Source organism: Coenobita brevimanus, chromosome 53 (assembly GCF_032717465.1).
Source record: "Coenobita brevimanus isolate Jiangsu-jjx chromosome 53, ASM3271746v2, whole genome shotgun sequence".
In the NCBI taxonomy this organism is placed as follows: Eukaryota; Metazoa; Arthropoda; class Malacostraca; order Decapoda; family Coenobitidae; genus Coenobita; species Coenobita brevimanus.
Genome location: NC_137006.1, coordinates 28,028,145 through 28,046,299, shown reverse-complemented (window position 1 = coordinate 28,046,299; position 18,155 = coordinate 28,028,145). Strand labels below are relative to the sequence as shown.

The 18,155-nt window shown below is 40.2% G+C and overlaps 1 pseudogene; it reads right to left on the bottom strand.

Annotated features, from left to right (window-relative positions):
* Positions 1 to 16,918: 16,918 nt before the first annotated feature.
* On the bottom strand, positions 16,919 to 17,041 carry LOC145400858 (5S ribosomal RNA; annotated as a pseudogene).
* Positions 17,042 to 18,155: the final 1,114 nt, after the last annotated feature.

Sequence of the window (18,155 nt, the reverse complement as noted above, 5' to 3'; positions counted from 1 at the left end):
AGGGTTTGTGGGAGGCATGCCTGTGAAGGTCCTGAGAGACAATGGTTCCTCAGGTTGCTCTGTCAGGCAGGGTCTAGTTCGGCCTGAGGAGTACACAGGTCGACAGATCCAAGCTAACCTTATTGATGGATCAGTGAGATTGTTCCCTGAGGCACGTATCCAGGTGGCATCTCCATTTTACACTGGTACGACAGTCGCAGTTGTCATGCCAGAACCTTTATTTGACCTTATCGTAGGCAACATTCCCGGTGCCATGTATAATTGCACCGAAGATGATGCAACACAGACTTCGGCTGCAGTAACACGAGCCATGGCTGAGGCTCCAAACTGTGTCACCCCGGTGACCATTGAATCACCGCAAGATCTGATGTGTAGCCAAGTTGTTGTTCAAGAACAACATTCTGACCCAACACTTGCTTCCGTGCAGACGAAACAAAAGGGTAGAATGATAAAGTATTCATGGGGAGGTCAAGCCAAGTTCCTTCACAAACAAGGACGGCTGTACTGTGAGTCACGAACACCCCAGGGCAAGGTTCAGCTGCAGTTCATCGTCCCTGCAAAGTACTGCCAAGCAGTGTTAGAATGGGGTCATTGTTCAGCCTCAGGAGGTCACATGGGCAAAAGGAAGACCCAGGGCCGTATCCGTGCTGACTTTTTCTGGCCAGGGATGGGACGAGAGATAGATAGTTTTGTGTGTTCCTGCAATGTGTGTCCACATACCACTAATCAGGGACATGTCCTTCTTGTGCCGTGTGAATCCACAACCATAATCTGTGAAGCAGTTGAAAGACATAGAAGTGGTAATGTGGGTGCAGACCTGACGTCTCACCCGTTGGCCCCACAGGACACAGTATGTCCAGGGCCTGTACATACATATGTACCGTAAGCTAAGGGGGAAGTTTGAGAACCCCGCAGAGACAGTCCGAGGCTGTGTATGAAGTACCTTGTGGAATGTCTTGAGCTGTGGGCCTCTCAGAGGATTCCCGGAGAATGCACATTATCCACATGAGTGTTCACACCCACGGTGGGTGTTAAAATGTGACCTTCCAGAGATTGCTAGGGATTCTCAGCTTCCTGTAATTAATCGTAAGTGTAGAGTTAGGTTAACTAGTAAACTGCCCGTTCTCAGAGATTTATTAATTCAAGAACTGGCACGTTTCCTGGTTAATAATGCTAGGCAAGGGTTCTGAGAGATTTGTAAATCCAAAGACTACGTTTCCTGGCTAATAATAACATAGTAGTGATTGATAGGCAGAGAGAGAGAATTGACACTTTTGATCTCCACCTTGATTCCTTTTGCAGGTGCAGCTGGCGGGTGCAGCATTGTCGTGCAGTTCAGCTGATCATCCCTGACACATGCTGCCCCCTCTTCTCTTCTGCCTCATCATCATTATTTACTATAAATTTGTATTACATGATTTTACACATAGATACAGTTACACCACAACTGTCACACCTACACCGTGTATTACATACATCACGCTACATAACAATTAGTTGTTAATGTAAATGTAGTGAAATTTTCGCTCAGTTTGACCCGAGTACAGGATTTTTCACCGTCGTCACGGAGTTTCTTCCTCAAGCTTGCTTCTATTAACGTAAATATGAGTTTTTTTCACTCACTGGCGACTGTGACTTTCTCCTGTAGCAGGATAACACACACACCACAGTGTGAATCTTGTGACTGAGTTAGGATTTATATGTATATATATTGAATTTTTTTTTCCTGAAAAAAAAAATTGACTTTGATGGGGCATAATGTCACGAATTGGCCCGATTCTCTATCTAAATAAACTCGTGACATTGACCTTTGGTGGGAAACTGCGAATTCTAGTGAATTCCCAATAAGTATCACTCAGTCAACCATCCCCGTATTCACCCGATCGGGAGTGTTTTCAGAACATTTTTCACTGTTTCATAAGCGATTGTCCTTGCGTGTGACATTAGCGCTTTCGCTGAGTGATTTATTATGGGCGTGTTTCGCTCACTTGCTTTCAGTTAGCCGTTAGCAGTTAGCGGCTGGCCTCAGCCCTCGCCTCACTTGTTTGAATTCAGTCAGGATTAAGACGCCGTGAGTGCAGGTTCGATTGGGCCCAGTGTGGAGCAGTGCCGCCATTGTCCAGTGAGTTCCTGAATCTCCACTTAGACAGTGATTTGGCATAGAGGTTCAGCGTGTGTGGCAGCATCCTTCCTAAGTAACAACGTCCAGTTCATTCTGCTCAGCCCCTTTTTCTGACCAGTATTTTCCTTTCGTTTTTCCTAGGCTTAAGAGTCTAGCTTTTGAGTGAGTGAGTGAGTGTGTTCTCATTATTTTTTAATTCATTTTGAATCATGTAACGTAAATTTGTTTCACTGTAATTAATAAATTCACAGTTCTTTTCTCTTGAGCTTAATGTAATGTAAACTCATGTTTTATTTCTCCACATTAAACTTATTTTAGTTATAGCTCCTAGTTTGCATAAATGCTTTGCATTATTCATAACTGGTACTTAGGCCAGTCCTTTTGTATTAAGCTTAAAATCCGTTGTGCAACCAGGAGTTAATGCACCGACAAGAACCTGCTTGTTACTATTAGGATTGTCAGGGGTGGAGTCACTTTCTCCAGAGGCCAACAGTACTAACAAACAACGCATGTGAGTAATTAGTCTCTGCTGTGTACTATTGAGAAAGTTTATAAAGTCTCGTCCTTAGAGAATCGTCGAAGTAAGCCGACATAAAGTATCAATCATTGCTTAATTTTCACAAGTCAATTCTTTGTCCCTGTTCTCAACCAACACTTTTAAAGTATTATTGATTATTATCCTTTAATAATGCATATTCCCAAAAACCCCATGACACATGTCTATGGTAAATGTAGTAATGACGGAAGTGGTTAGTAATGCTAATGGTGAGTGTGGTTACAATGAAGGTGGTCGTGAGAATTGTGGCGTTTGACACTCATGTTGATGGTAATGATGATGACGATACCTATTCTGGAACAGACATTTGGTCCATGAGGTCTTGTAGTATTTCTACGTATCTCCCACTTCTGCACGTCATTCTTGCGGTTCCGATACCCACTGTCTCTGCTAAATACATTCCAGGGTTGTCTCATTCATGAGTGATGTAGAGGTTACAATGGGTGTTATTTTATAACATGATGGTTGGTCTTGTGGAAGATAAGAAGGTGTCTATAACATTAAAGTTCGCAGGAAAAAAAAAAATATTCACCCCGGGATCGATCCTTTTTCCGTTCTGATAGCGCATCTTTTACCTATCCATTCCACGACCACCTCTCCCCTGCCACAGAGGGTACACCCACTAGCGATGTTTTAAGACATTACTGTCAGCACGGGATACAGTACTCAGTCACCATATATATTTGTTTTCACCTAATATGGCGAAGCCCGAAAAAAAAAAAAAAAAAAGTGACGGAACAGACAAGCCAAAGAACCACAAAAATCGTCTTCTGTACTGTCGTGGTGACAGTCATAATCAGCCATAATCTCCACGTTTAAAATATATTTCAAGATTAACTAACATTGAGGGTGAGGGGTGGGAAAGTGGGGGCTGTGAACGTGATTAAACTTACATGTAGGCCACCAGGTGATATCCTTTTTAGTAAAATTTTCCTGTTACTACTGCAACTCATTTGGGTTTGTGTTCGAAACTGTTCTTTAGTAACGATATAATTATACCTATTTTTATAAGAGTTACAGTAACCATTTCTGACGAGAAGAATGTTAAAATTTCTGTAAGATATTTGTATAGAGTACACAGATATAAGAGGTCTTAGAAAGCTTATCAGATGGCCTAGATAAGCGCAACTTTAAAAATCTGCTGCCAAGTAAACAATTGCGGACAAAATTCATATGAGTTACTTGTCCCCCCCCCCCACTACCACCATATTGATATAACCATGAAGGTAAATTATACGTCAGTACTACGACAGTACTTAAGAACCCACTTATTAAAACCTCACAATGTATGCATAATTTTTATGAATGACTGGTAGACACCGGTGACGTAGGCCGTTCGCGAGAAAGAAAGTCGATAGGGGCGGGAAGTATGGAGTTCCATGTCATTTTCTTCGCAACTTTTTCCTCACGAGCTCGACCCAAGGTTTCCTCATACAGATTTTCAATTAACTTTCTTATGTTTCTAGTTTATACCAATATCAAATATAAAATGTAATAAGATGGATAAACAATCACGTAAGTCACAAAATGCATTCAGATTTAAAAATGGCAAGCTTCGCCCATGAAAGAAAGTGCCGCTTAGTTATCGGCACTGAAGATGTACGGTGGAGGAAAAAACATTCGGCTAACATACAGGAACATTAAATTAGGGCATCTTGAGTTTGCTCAGATTTCCACATCATATCTTTATAGTTATTTCTTGTTGCGTTTTATACAGAGTAGCTCCTACGAGATGAAGCCTGCGGTACTGTTCTGTTAAAGAACGATGGTAGGCTAGCTTATTTCAGATTATTCCACAATATATGAACAGCTTATATGGCCGTGGTGGCATCAGACCTCCGAAAAAAATTCCGCCGGACACACACACACACACACACACACACACACACACACACACACACACACTCTATCTATCTATCTATCTATCTATTGCCCTATTGCCAGACGCCATAATCTCGTAAGGGGTGGTCATTTGACTTTGACACGTAGGGAGCACGTATGATTTGGTTATATGGTTATATGGTTTCTACCCAGCATTGAAAATGGTTTCTTGGCTTACAGGAAACCATTTGGCTTGTCATTCAATGTAAAGCCACCTGTAAGGAAAGAAAAGCAATAAGAAGTGACAGGAAAGATGGGAGAAATAGGAAGAGAGGAGGGCAGGCACAGAAAAAGAATGATAAAGGCTAAGGAAGAAGTAGGCAGCACTGCATCAAGTGAGTGAATGATGGTCGCTACCACCTACCACTTACATACACTCATACTTTTACAGAAAATTATATTTGCAGTCAGTCTCTGTGTGTTCTTACCTAATTGCATCTTTACAGGAATGAGTCAAGCTCGTACTGTCCCGTGTCTTAAACCATATTTATCGTACATATCTTTAAATTTGTGAATTGTTTTGGCACACACTATTTCATTCGGTAGTGCATTCCATTGATCAATTGCTCTGTTTGGGAAACTGAATTTCCTTACGTCTTTATCACCTCTCTTCTTATGCAGTTTTTTGCAGTGTCCTCTTGCTGATGCTTCTCCATATGTTAAGTAATCATTTATGTCTATTTTCTCCTTCCCTGATATGCACTTATATAGCATTATCATGTCACCTCTTTTCCTTCTGTCCTGTAGTGTTGGTAGATTCAGTTTATTTAGTCGTTCTTCGTAGCTTAGGTCCCTTAAGCTTGGTATCCATCTTGTAGCGGCCCTTTGAACTTTTTCAATCTTGTCTATGTGTTTTTTGAGATGAGGACTCCAGACTACTGATGCATATACCAGGGTTGGTCTAATGAATGATGTTATTATCCTTCTTAGCATGTCTTCATTTATGTATGTGAATGCTATTCTCATATTTGCAAGCAGTGTATACATGTTCCGTACCTTCTCGCTGATGTGATCAGCCGGAGATAGTCTGTTATTGATAATCACAACTAGGTCCTTCTCTCTTTCTGATGTGTATAGGGTTTTATTTCCTAACTTATAATCCCAATCAGGTCTTTTTCCACTTATACCAGACTTGATTACATGACACTTGTCCACATTGAATTCCATTTGCCATGTATTACTCCATTCATGAAGTTTATTTAATTCTTCTTGTATCTCTTTACAAGAGTCTGTGTTAGTAATTCTCCTTTGTATTTTTGCAACATCTGCAAACATATTCACATAGCTCTCATTTCTAGTGTTACTGTTTATATCATTTATATACACTAAAAACATGATTGGTGCCAGCACTGAACCCTGTGGTACTCCACTAGTCACTTCTTTCCATAATGAATAGTTTCCTCTTAGTACTGTTCTCATTTCTCTTTTTATGAGAAAATCTTGCATCCAACAAAACAGTTTGCCTCGAATTCCTCCTTGATGGTACATTTTCCATAAAAGTTTTTGGTGTGGTACTGTGTCAAAAGCTTTCTTGAAATCTAAATATATACTGTCCACCCATCCTTCTCTTTCATGTATTGTGTTTGTTACTCTGTCATAGTAGCTCAACAGATTAGTTACACATGACTTTCCTTTTCTGAAACCAAACTGTCTTTCTGTTATCATACTGTGTTCTTCTAGATGATTTACCCAAGCTTTTCTTATAAGCTTTTCTAATACCTTGCTTACAACACTGGTCAGTGATACTGGTCGGTAGTTGAGTGGATTTTGTCTATTTCCTTTCTTGAATAAGGGGACAATATTTGCTTTTCTCCAAATATCAGGTATTTTACTATGTCATGTTCTATCCTGAAGTTATAATTTAGTACTGCATGATCGCTTTTGCCGAGTGGAGGGTGATATATTAAACTGTCAATATGATTTTCTTGCCTAGTAAATATTAGATCTAGCACTGAAGGTACATCAAGTCCTCTTTTTCTGGTGGTTTCCCTCACATGTTGCGTTAGGAAAAATTCTTGCACGAGATCCAGGAGCTTTTGCTCCCAACAGCTTTCTTGGCTAATTATATCTAGAGTATTCCAATTTATATTTGTATTGAAATCCCCAGTTAGTATAATTCTTTCCGATTTCTCTTCCATTTTATTTAGTAATGATCTTAAACTCTGAATTGTACTCTCTGCCAGGTCCTCATATTCGTCTCTTTCCCATGTGTTTGATCTGGGTGGCATGTACAAATTGGCTACAATTACTTTCCTTACAGATGTGTTGATCTCTACTGCAATCATTTCTACATCTGATGGTATATCTAGTTTTATTTCATTGACTTTTAGACTTTTCTTAGTTAATATTATAATTCCTCCTCCTTTTTTTAAATTTCTTTCTCTTCTCCATATATTATATTCCTCTAAGTTTAGTATGTCATTGGATATCCTTGGTGTTAATTTTGTTTCAGTTAGGCATATTATTTGTGGTTCATTTTCTCTGACATAATCATTCATCTCTAGTAATTTAGATACCATTCCATCCACATTTGAGTACATCAACTTTATCATCTTGTTTATATACTTGTCATGACATGGTTTTACTATCTTCCTCCTATTTATTCCATCCTGTTTATGTACCACTTTCGTACCTGCAATCCTATTACTTTGTAAAAAAAATTTCTTCTTCTCCTCTTCTGATCTTCTCTCATTTTTTTTGTTTTTGCTTCCTCTCTTTTCTCTTTCAGTAATTCTAGTTCCTCTTGTGTTAGGCATCTTTTTATCCATACATTTTTGAACTCCTCTTCTTCCATAAGATTCTTTGCATTTTTTAGTATCTCCTCCACAGTGTTTACACTCTGGAAAGTCACCTTTAGATGTCTTGTTCTGCTTTTCTCGTATTTCTCTAACCTTTTGTGTTCCTCTATATCTTTACTACATATTTCCTCTGATACTTCTTTCAGTAAGCTCATTACATTTGCCATCTCCTTTTTGTCTCTTGTGATCTTGTTTTTTACTTCTTCCTCTTCTATACCAGTGATTACTATAGATTTGTTTATATCTACTGAATCTCTGACTAACTTTGGATTGTTCTGGATTATTCTTTTCACTTCCTGTTTAATGCTTTTTTCTCCACCCTTGTTTCTAAGTCTTTCTTTACTTTCACCATTTCAGCATACGTGGTTTCCACATCATTTTTGTAGCTTTGCACAGCTTCATTCACCTGTGTTATCTTCTCCTCAGTATCACTGCTTTGGTCAATCAGACTGCTTACTTGCCTAATTGTTTCTGTGTCATTTTTGAACTCTTCCATAACACTCTCGTGATTGACTACTGTACTTGCCATTTCACTCATTTTCTTCCTAAGTGTACTCAATTCCACGGTTAGTTCACTGATGGTTGTGTCTTTCTTGTTGGCCTCCCTTCCTAGTTTTTCTATTTCTTCCTTTTGCAAGTGCATCTGCTTCTTTATTTCATCAATTTCATTTTTGAAAGCCATTTCTAGTTTGTGTACACGTTCAACCAGTCTGTTGTGATTCTCCACTTCAACCAGTTCTTGGTAGAAATCGTAATTTTCCTTTCTACCTTTATCCCTTTTCTTTTTCAAATTTGCTTTACTAAAGTATGTATCCATTTTGCAATACTAAAAGTACAGAGTATGTACTTACATTCCCCGTGCTGCTGTAAACAAACCTCAATTGACTAAGCGAATTCTTTCGTTTTGGTTCTCTTTTCTGTTTGAACAAGTCTTGTTTAACCTTCTTATTATTTTTTTTCTTTTAATAATGAATAATCATTTAGTCTAACCTGGTACAGAGCTTGACTCATACAAAGATACTAATTTACGTAATGCCACTGGCTGTGTTGGTTCGGTATGGAGCGCCGATGTCGCACGTCTGCCTCCTTTGACTGCCTGTGTGTGTGTGTGTGTGTGTGTGTGGGTGGGTGGGTGAGTGTGTGTGTGTGTGTGTGTGTGTGTGTGTGTGTGTGTGTGTGTTCTTAACTAATTGTTCTTACCTAATTGTATCTTTACAGGGATGAGTCAAGCTCGTACTGTCCCGTGTCTTAAACCATATTTATCGTACATATCCTTAAATTTGTGAATTGTTTTGGCACACACTATTTCATTCGGTAGTGCATTCCACTGATCAATTGCTCTGTTAGGGAAACTGAATTTCCTTACGTCTTTATCACCTCTCTTCTTATGCAGTTTTTTGCAGTGTCCTCTTGCTGATGTTTCCCCATATGTTAAGTAATCATTTCTGTCTATTTTCTCCTTCCCTGATATGCATTTATATAGCATTATCATGTCACCTCTTTTCCTTCTCCCCTGTAGTGTTGGTAGATTTAGTTTATTTAGTCTTTCTTCGTAGCTTAGATCCTTTAACCCGCCCCGTCCCGGCCACTTTTCGACCACTGGTACCCCCCAATCCCGGGCATTTTTCGACCCTTTTTTTTTTTGCTTAAACTTTCGCTTTTGGTCAGAAACAATGGCCGGTGGCAAAGAAAGTGGTCCCCGGGGTCCCTAATTAGCTTAACCAGGTATGCCTTGGTCCCACCTGGCCCCGTGTTCTCCCTATGCGGTGTGAGCCTCAAACGTTTTCTATGGTATTATAAGTTTGGGAAACCAATGAAAGTAAGTAGAAATGAATTTATTACAAACATAAAAACATGTGATAAAAGAGTATATTGGATTTTATACAAAAATAGAGCAGAAATAAGCATTGTACCATCGTGAGAAACGAGCAAAATCGGCCAACTTGGTTCCCATGAATCGCTAACATTCTAAAATCATGATACATATAATTTTTTTTACTTACATAATACTTCTACAATAACATTATACCATTTTACATTATATTGAACTGTTTTTACGTATTCACAGGCCTTTTGATAACATTTAGCGTAATGCTAGCGCTTATTTACGTAGTGAGTGAACTCGCTGTGACTGATGTTTCAACTCGTATTGTGCTTTTTCTACTTACATAATACCTTTCTAATATTATTATACACTTTTCAACTTTATAGAACTGTTTTGAGATTATTTCAGGCCTTACATAAATATATAGCGTAATAATAGCGCATACTGTAGTAACACACACGGTGAAGTCGCTATGACAACTAATTCAACTTACAACCTATTTTTGTACTTATATAATAATTCTACACTAACATTGCACATGTAAACACTTGATATAATTGATATTACATCATTTCTGAACGTACGATGGAACTTAGCGTCATATTTGCGCGTACTTACACAGGGAGTGTTATCGCGATATCATTTGTTTCATCTTACACAAGTAATCAACTTATAAAATACCTTACTACTAACATTACAACATCATCCACTGTATATAATTCCTATCACATACTTACTGACCAGAATGTGGGTGTACTCGTGACATCAATTATGACAACTTACAGTAATGTTCAACTTATACATTTTATTCATGCTAACATTACACCCGTTTCCACTTTATTTCCTTGCTATCACATATTTACTGACCAGATTTACACAGTGGGTGTAGTTTTGAAAACAATTCTTTCCACTTACACTAATTCTCATCTTATACATTACTTTTCTGAAAAAATAACACCCGTTTCAACTTTATATTTGACTTAGCACCTACTGACTGGCCTTACCATTATCATGAGCGTCATTTCGCCTTCCCACACAGTTTCAGAAGTGTAGGAAATTATGATATTCCTTGAAACAAGGCTGAAGACACAACGCAACATTGCACTCGACACACTCGTATCTTGTGTCTTTTCTCTGCGTGGATGGTCTGACTGTCGAGTGCTTACATACATGGCAGAGACGCTGGGGTTTACGACGGTTTGGTTCGGAAGGGATTGCGCTGGGGTAGTGGCGGCCTGCAAGATGTAGGGGAGTCTGAGCAGCACAGGGGGCGCGGGGGCGGTGTGGGGGTCTTTCCTGGGCATGCTTGGCGATTATTTCACGTGCCAGCTCCCTCACAAACCCCTCAAAGGTCTCGGATACTCCGGTGGTCATTGCGTGCAGGTAGTGGGCGTTCAGGACCGTGATGTCGAGCAAGTGGAAAAAGAGTTTCTTGTACCACTTCATCGTTGTCCTGGCACAGTCAACACTTGAAATCATCGAGTCTGACTGATCAACTTGCCTCATGTTCAGATTATAGGCAAGTACAGACTCTGGTTTCCATACGTTGCGCCTCCTCTCGCTACGGTGATCCACGGAGTCTGTGCGGTGCATCAGGGGGCTGTGAACAGTTGATAGGAGGCAAACTTCCCTGTTGTGGTTCCACAGGGTTGCAAGGATGTTATTGGCCTGGAAGAAAACCACCTCATTCTTGTCAAGTTTCCTCCCTATCTTGACCATATGGCGACGGTTTCTCTTGACTGTACCACAGACCCCGGTGTCGTGTTGGTGGAGGAACCTAGCGAGAAGAGGGCTAGTGTAACAGTTGTCCAGGTACAACACATGACCACGATGAAGGTACTCTTCTATCATTGTCTTCACCACGGCCCCAGAGAGTTCTATACTCCGATCTTCTATTATATCTGTCTGTGCGCCCGTGTACAAGACTATGTCTTACACATAACCAGTCTTACAGTCACACATAACAAAGATCTTGAACCCGAAACGGTGTCTCTTGCTGGGTATGTACTGCCTAAAGGAAATATTGCCTCTCCACAACACAAGACTCTCGTCTATGACGAGGTCTCTGTGGGGATAAAATGAGGAGCGGAACATTTCCCGTAAATGATCAAATACCAGCCTAATTCTCCTCATTTTATCGGTGTTATTTGCATTGGCTGGATCATCTGCATCAAAAAAGTGGAGGCGGCCGAGAATAAACTGAAATCTATTACGACCCATCACCTTTCCAAAGAAAGGTGTTAGGATGATTGGGTCCGTTGTCCAGTAGGCAGGAATTTGATTTTTCCTCACCACACCCATCAAGATTACCAGGGCAAAAAATAGGAACATCTCTGATATAGTCAAGGGATAGTCATACTGTTCTGCATGCTTGCTTGTGGTTCCTAGGCGTTCACTTTCAAGGCGCTGGGATTGTGAAAATATATTTGTCTGTTCTACTATGCGCCCAACAAACGCCTCATCAAAAAACAAGTTGAAAAAATCTAAACGTGACGACCCAGCATTTACACCTGGAGCTGTGCAACCTGACCGCCACTCCTCAGTGAACTGGTGAATGATGGGAGTAAAATTACTCCCATCCTCCCAGTTCCACGTGACACCACCATCTCCAGCCACGTCACCATCGTCCCCTTCGTCAGGGTGGGGAGGTGAGGGTGGTGGGGGAGGTTGGGGAGGTGGAGAGCGGCGCCTCTCATCACTCGCACTTCTCTTCCCTCTCCCTTTTCCTTTGCCCTTTCCATTCCCTTTCTTTCCTTTCCCCACATCCTGGGGCTGTGGGGAGGAAGTTTGTGAATATTCAGGGGCGAAAGAAGTGCTGGGGAGTGACTCAACCTCCTCTCCCCTAGGCCTACGAGCACCACGTGCTCGTGCTGCCTCCCTCACACCACTGGCCCCTTCACCCCGCACTACCCCCACACCACTCTCACTTTCACCCCGCGCTGCCGCCACAACACTTTCCCTTTCTCCCAGCAATCCCACCACACCACTTGCTACTTCCCCAGACAAAGTACTTGGACCATACCTTAGGTGTCGTCTCGCCCCACCTTCTGATCCACGTGGTGATATTTTCTCCTTTCCCAACCACGCGGCGATATCACGTCCTAGGCCTCCGTCATCCTCATCGTCCTCATCCTCGTCCTGATCAGAATCGTGATGGAGAGATAGCTGTGCACGTGGTTGGGGAGCAGGCTGGCCTTCCCTTGCCTTACGGTATGTCACATACCGCGTTTTTCGGGGCGAAGGGACCTCCTCATCACTGCTACTTATTTCTTCCTCTGGCTGGACGTAATCGCGATCCACCACATCATCATCGAGTGGAGAATCACTGTCTCCAGTGAAGCCTTCCAGGACGGATGCAATTTGCTCATCTGAGAGACCTTTCCGCGCCATGTCTGACCTGGGTCACTGCTGGCAGGTGAGTGACCGAGACAAGGGCGAGCGCGGGTCACGCGGGGTCTAGGACGCTGCCCGCCTGGCGGCAGGTAGGGGAGGCTTGGGTACCCGGGCGAAACGAAAATCTCCCGCGAATTTTGAAAATTGTAGAAATTATGAACCTTGCAATTCCAGGACGTTGAAGTACATCCTTGGGACTGGCTGTGACAAAACGTGAAGACGTGGAAGTACGTCCTCGGGACGGCGCGGGTTAAGCTTGGTACCCATCTTGTAGCGGCCCTTTGAACTTTTTCAATCTTGTCTATGTGTTTTTTGAGATGAGAACTCCAGACTACTGATGCATACTCCAGGGTTGGTCTGATGAATGATGTTATTATCCTTCTTAGCATGTCTTCATTTATGTATGTGAATGCTATTCTCATATTTGCAAGCAGTGTATACATGTTCCGTACCTTCTGACTGATGTCGTCAGCCGGAGATAGTCTGTTATTGATAATCATACCTAGGTCCTTCTCTCTTTCTGATGTGTGTGTAGGGTTTTATTTCCTAACGTATAATCCCAATCAGGTCTTTTTCCACTTTTACCAAACTTGATTACATGACACTTGTCCACATTGAATTCCATTTGCCATGTATTACTCCATTCATGAAGTTTGTTTAATTCTTCTTGTAGCTCTTTACAAGAGTCTGTGTTAGTAATTCTCCTTTGTGTTTTTGCATCATCTGCAAACATATTTAGATAGCTTTCATTTCCAGTGTTACTGTCTATATCATTTATATACACTAAAAACATGATTGGTGCCAGCACTGAACCCTGTGGTACTCCACTAGTCGCTTCTTTCCATGATGAGTAGTTTCTCCTTAGTACTGTTCTCATTTCTCTTTTTATGAGAAAATCTTGCATCCAACAAAACACTTTCCCTCGAATTCCTCCTTGATGGTACAGTTTCCATGAAAGTCTTTGGTGTGGTACTGTGTCAAATGCTTTCTTGAAATCTAAATAGATACTGTCCACCCATCCTTCTCTTTCCTGTATTGTGTCTGTTACTCTGTCATAGTAGCTCAAATGATTAGTAACACATGATTTTCCTTTTCTGAAACCAAACTGTCTTTCTGTTATCATACTGTTTTCTTCTAGATGATTTACCCCAGCTTTTCTTATAAGCTTTTCTAATACCTTGCTTACGACACTGGTCAGTGATACTGGTCGGTAGTTGAGTGGATTTTGTCTGTTCCCTTTCTTGAATAAGGGGACAATATTTGCTTTCTTCCAAATATCAGGTAGTTTACCTTGACTGAAGGATTTCTTGAAAATTAAAAATAATGGTTTACTTAACTCCTTTGCACATTCTCGTAGCACCCAACATGAAATTTCATCAGGACCATTTGGTTTTCCTCTGTATAATTTACTTAACTCCTCCTGTATTACTTTTTCTGATATTTGTATATTTGGTAGTACGTGTGGACATGCATGTTCCACATAGTCCCTCTCAAAAATTTTTTCTTCTGTAAAAACTGATTGGAAATTCTTATTTAGTACTTCACAAATATCTTTTTTTTTGTGTATAGGTGATTCCCTTGTCCGTAATGGATTGTATTATATCTTTTACTTTGGTTTTGCTTCTGATGTAGCTGTAAAATAGCTTCGGTTGATCACTACTTTTTTATATGATATCCTCCTCAAACTGTTTTTGGGCTTCCCTCCTTATTCTTGTATAATCTTTTCTTGCCTGTTTGTAATTATTATATGCCCTTTCACTATTGTGTCTTCTGTATCTATTCCACAATAAATCTCTTCTTTCTTTTGATTTTTTACATTCTGTATTGAACCATTTCTGAATTTTCTTATCTGCTTCTTTGTGCTGTGGGATGTACTTCTGGACTCCTATTTCATAAAATTCACAGAATTTTGTATATACAGCATTTAAATCTTGTCCTCTAAGCTCATTTTCCCAATCAGCTTCTAAGTAATACTTCTTTAGGTCTTGATAATTTCCCTTTTTATAGTTTAGGCTCTTTTTGTAACTTTCATTACTGTTAACTATGTCATATGCTATCCTGAAGTTGCAATTTAGTACTGCATGGTCGCTTTTGCCGAGTGGAGGGTGATATATTAAACTTTCAATATCATTTTCTTGCCTAGTAAATATGAGATCTAGCACTGAAGGTACATCGAGTCCTCTTTTTCTGGTGGTTTCCCTCACATGTTGCGTTAGGAAAAACTCTTGCACGAGATCCAGGAGCTTTTGCTCCTAACAGCTTTCTTGGCTAATTATATCTAGAATATTCCAATTTATATTTGTATTAAAATCTCCAGTTAGTATAATTCTTTCTGATTTCTCTTCCATTTTATGTAGCAATGCTCTTAAACTCTGAATTGTACTCTCTGCCAGGTCCTCATATTCGTCTCTTTCCCATGTGTTTGATCTGGCTGGCATATACATATTGGCTGCAATTACTTTCCCTTCAGATGTGTTAATCTCTACTGCAATCAGTTCTACTTGTGAGGGTATATTTAGTTTTATTTCATTGACTTAGATTTTTCTTAGTTAATATTATAATTCCTCCTCCTTTTTTTTAGTTTCTATCTCTTCTCCATATATTATGTTCCTCTAAGTTTAGTATGGCATTGGATATCCTTGGTGTTAATTTTGTTTCAGTTAGGCATATTATATGTGGTTCATTTTCTCTGACAATCATTCATCTCTAATAATTTAGATACCATTCCATCCACATTTGAGTATATCAACTTTATCATCTTGTTTATATACTTGTCATGACATGGTTCTACTACCTTCCTCCTTTTTATTCCCTCCTGTTTATGTACCACTTTCGTACCTGCAATCCTATTACTTTGTAAAAAAAAATTTCTTCTCTTCTGATCTTCCCTTATTTTTTTTTTATTTTTTATTTTTTTGCTTCCTCCCTCTTCTCTTTCAGTAATTCTAGTTCCTCATGTGTTAGGCATCTTTTTATCCATACAATTTGAACTCCTCTTTTTCCATAAGATTCTTTGCATTTTTTAGTATCTCCTCCACGGTGTTAACACTCTGGAAAGTTACCTTTAGAGGTCTTGACTTGCTTTTCTCGTATTTCCCTAACCTTTTGTGTTCCTCTATGTCTTTACTACAGATTTCCTCTGATACTTCTTTCAATAAGCTCATTACATTTGCCATCTCCTTTTTGTCTCTTGAGATCTTGTTTTTTACTTCTTCCTCTTCTATACCAGTGATTACTATAGATTTGTTGATATCTACTGAATCTCTGACTAACTTTGGATTGTTTTGGATTATTCTTTTTACTTCCTTTTTAATGCTTTTTTCTTCCACCCTTGTTTCTAAGTCTTTCTTTACTTTCACCATTTCAGCATACGTGGTTTCCACATCATTTTTGTAGCTTTGTACAGCTTCATTCACCTGTGTTATCTTCTCAATATCACTGCTCTGGTCTATCAGACTGCTTACTTGCCTCATTGTCTCGATATCATTTTTGAATTCTTCCATAATACACTCGTGATTGACTACTGTACTTGCCATTTCAATCATTTTCTTCCTAAGTATACTTAGTTCCATTGTTAGTTCACATATGGTTGTGTCTTTCTTGTTGACCTCCCTTCCTAGTTTTTCTATTTCTTCCTTTTGCAAGTGCATCTGCTTCTTTATTTCATCAATTTCATTCTGGAAAGCCATCTCCATTTTGTGTACACGTTCAACCAGTCTATTGTGAGTCTCCATTTCAACCAGTTCTTGGTAGAAATCATCATTTTGCTTTCTACCTTTATCCCTTTTCTTTTCCAAATTTGCTTTACTAAAGTATGTGGCCATTTTGCTATACTAAAAGTACAGAGTACTTACATTCCCTGGGGCAGTTGTAGTCTAAACAAACAATCAGCTGACTGTCATTCTTTTGCTACTTGGTTCTCTTTTCTGTTTGAACAAGTCTTGTTTAAACTTCTTTTTTTTTTTTTTTTAATAATAAAAAACCATTTAGTCTAACCTGGTACAGAGCTTGACTCACATAAAGATACTAATTTAGGTAATGCCACTGGCCGTGCTGGCTCGGTATGGAGCGTTGTCGGTCCACGTCTGTTCTCCTTGATAGCTGCTGTGTGTGTGTGTGTGTGTGTGTGTTTTATACAAGTGAAACCAATCTTTTAGTGTGGGACAAAAATAGTTTATTGACTTAGACAGGCATAAAATGCCACCAAGAGAAAGACTCAAATTCCATCCATTCATTGCCAGACGCCATGTATCCCAAACGGGGTGGTCAAGGGCTTAGAGTTAATTGTTTTACAGGGAGGGGCACTAATCCTCCACCAACCCCACTTGACACGTAGGGAGTTATGCCAACAGCATCTGGTGTTCCCAGGCGGTCACCCATCCAAGTACTAACCAGACCCAACGTTGCTTAACTTCGCTTATCGGACGGGAAGCAGTGTACTCAACGTGACTCAAATTACTGCTACAAAATTCTCGAGCGACATATGAATAAAGAAAACAGGTTCATGATGCACTGGAAGATGAACACAAAATAGAAACAATACTAATATTGATAATAATAATAATAATAATAATAATAATAATAATAATCCTTCCATCCATCATCCAATCCTACTTTGCCCCATGAGGAACGTAGGAGCCCGAGGCTTGGCAAGTTGGTCCTGACATTTAAGTTGAGAGTGACCAGCCTCACTCATCCCTGAGTGGCATTACGTGAGCAATAAACCTCAACCACCTCTTGGATATAAATCTTTACCGACTCAATGCCATTGGAGCCCCGTAATCACCCAGCTAATTACCAGGCGCCATAATTTGGCTATATGGTTACCACCCAGCGTAGTAAATGGTTTCCTGGTGTACAGGAAACCATTTGGCTTGTCATTCAGAGCAGAGTCACCAATAGGCAGAGGGATAAGGAAAGAATGAAGGAGAGAGAAACAAAAGAGGAAGAGTAAAGTCATCCGTTGACAGAAGGACGAGGAAAAAATGAAGTAAAGAAAGACAGAAGAGGAAGGAAGGAAAGAAGGAAGGAGGATAGGAAAGGGCAGACACCCAAGAGCAGCATTACATCAAGCAAATGGATTGTGAGACTCCCCACGTACCATATACATAATATGGTACCCCCTGGGGGTAGGTTTTTTTTTTCAAGAATACTCCCTCAGTATCCCTGCTTGTCATAAAAGGCGACTAAAAGGGTTGGCGGAGGGTTAGTGCCCCTCCCTGGAAAACAACTAACTAAAAAGACAAACAAGAAGCCTCGGACAAGGACTGACCAAACGATGATGACCCATGACCGGACAAAGGACTTGGTAATGGGAACATGGACTGTAAGAGGTGCGAATGATGAGGTGAAAGAGAGAGAGAGATTGTCCAGGTGCTTGAGGGTGCGAAAGTGGATGTATGTGGAATAACTGAAACAAAAATGGAGAGGGGAAAGTGTGAGTGAATGGGAATATGGATGGGGTATATGTGCAGGAGTAGGTGAGAATGAGAGGGCGAGAGAAGGAGTATGTATAGTTGTGAGTAAAAGCTGGAAGAAGAGCATAAGACAGTATGGATCACTTGGGTCAAGGATTGTGTG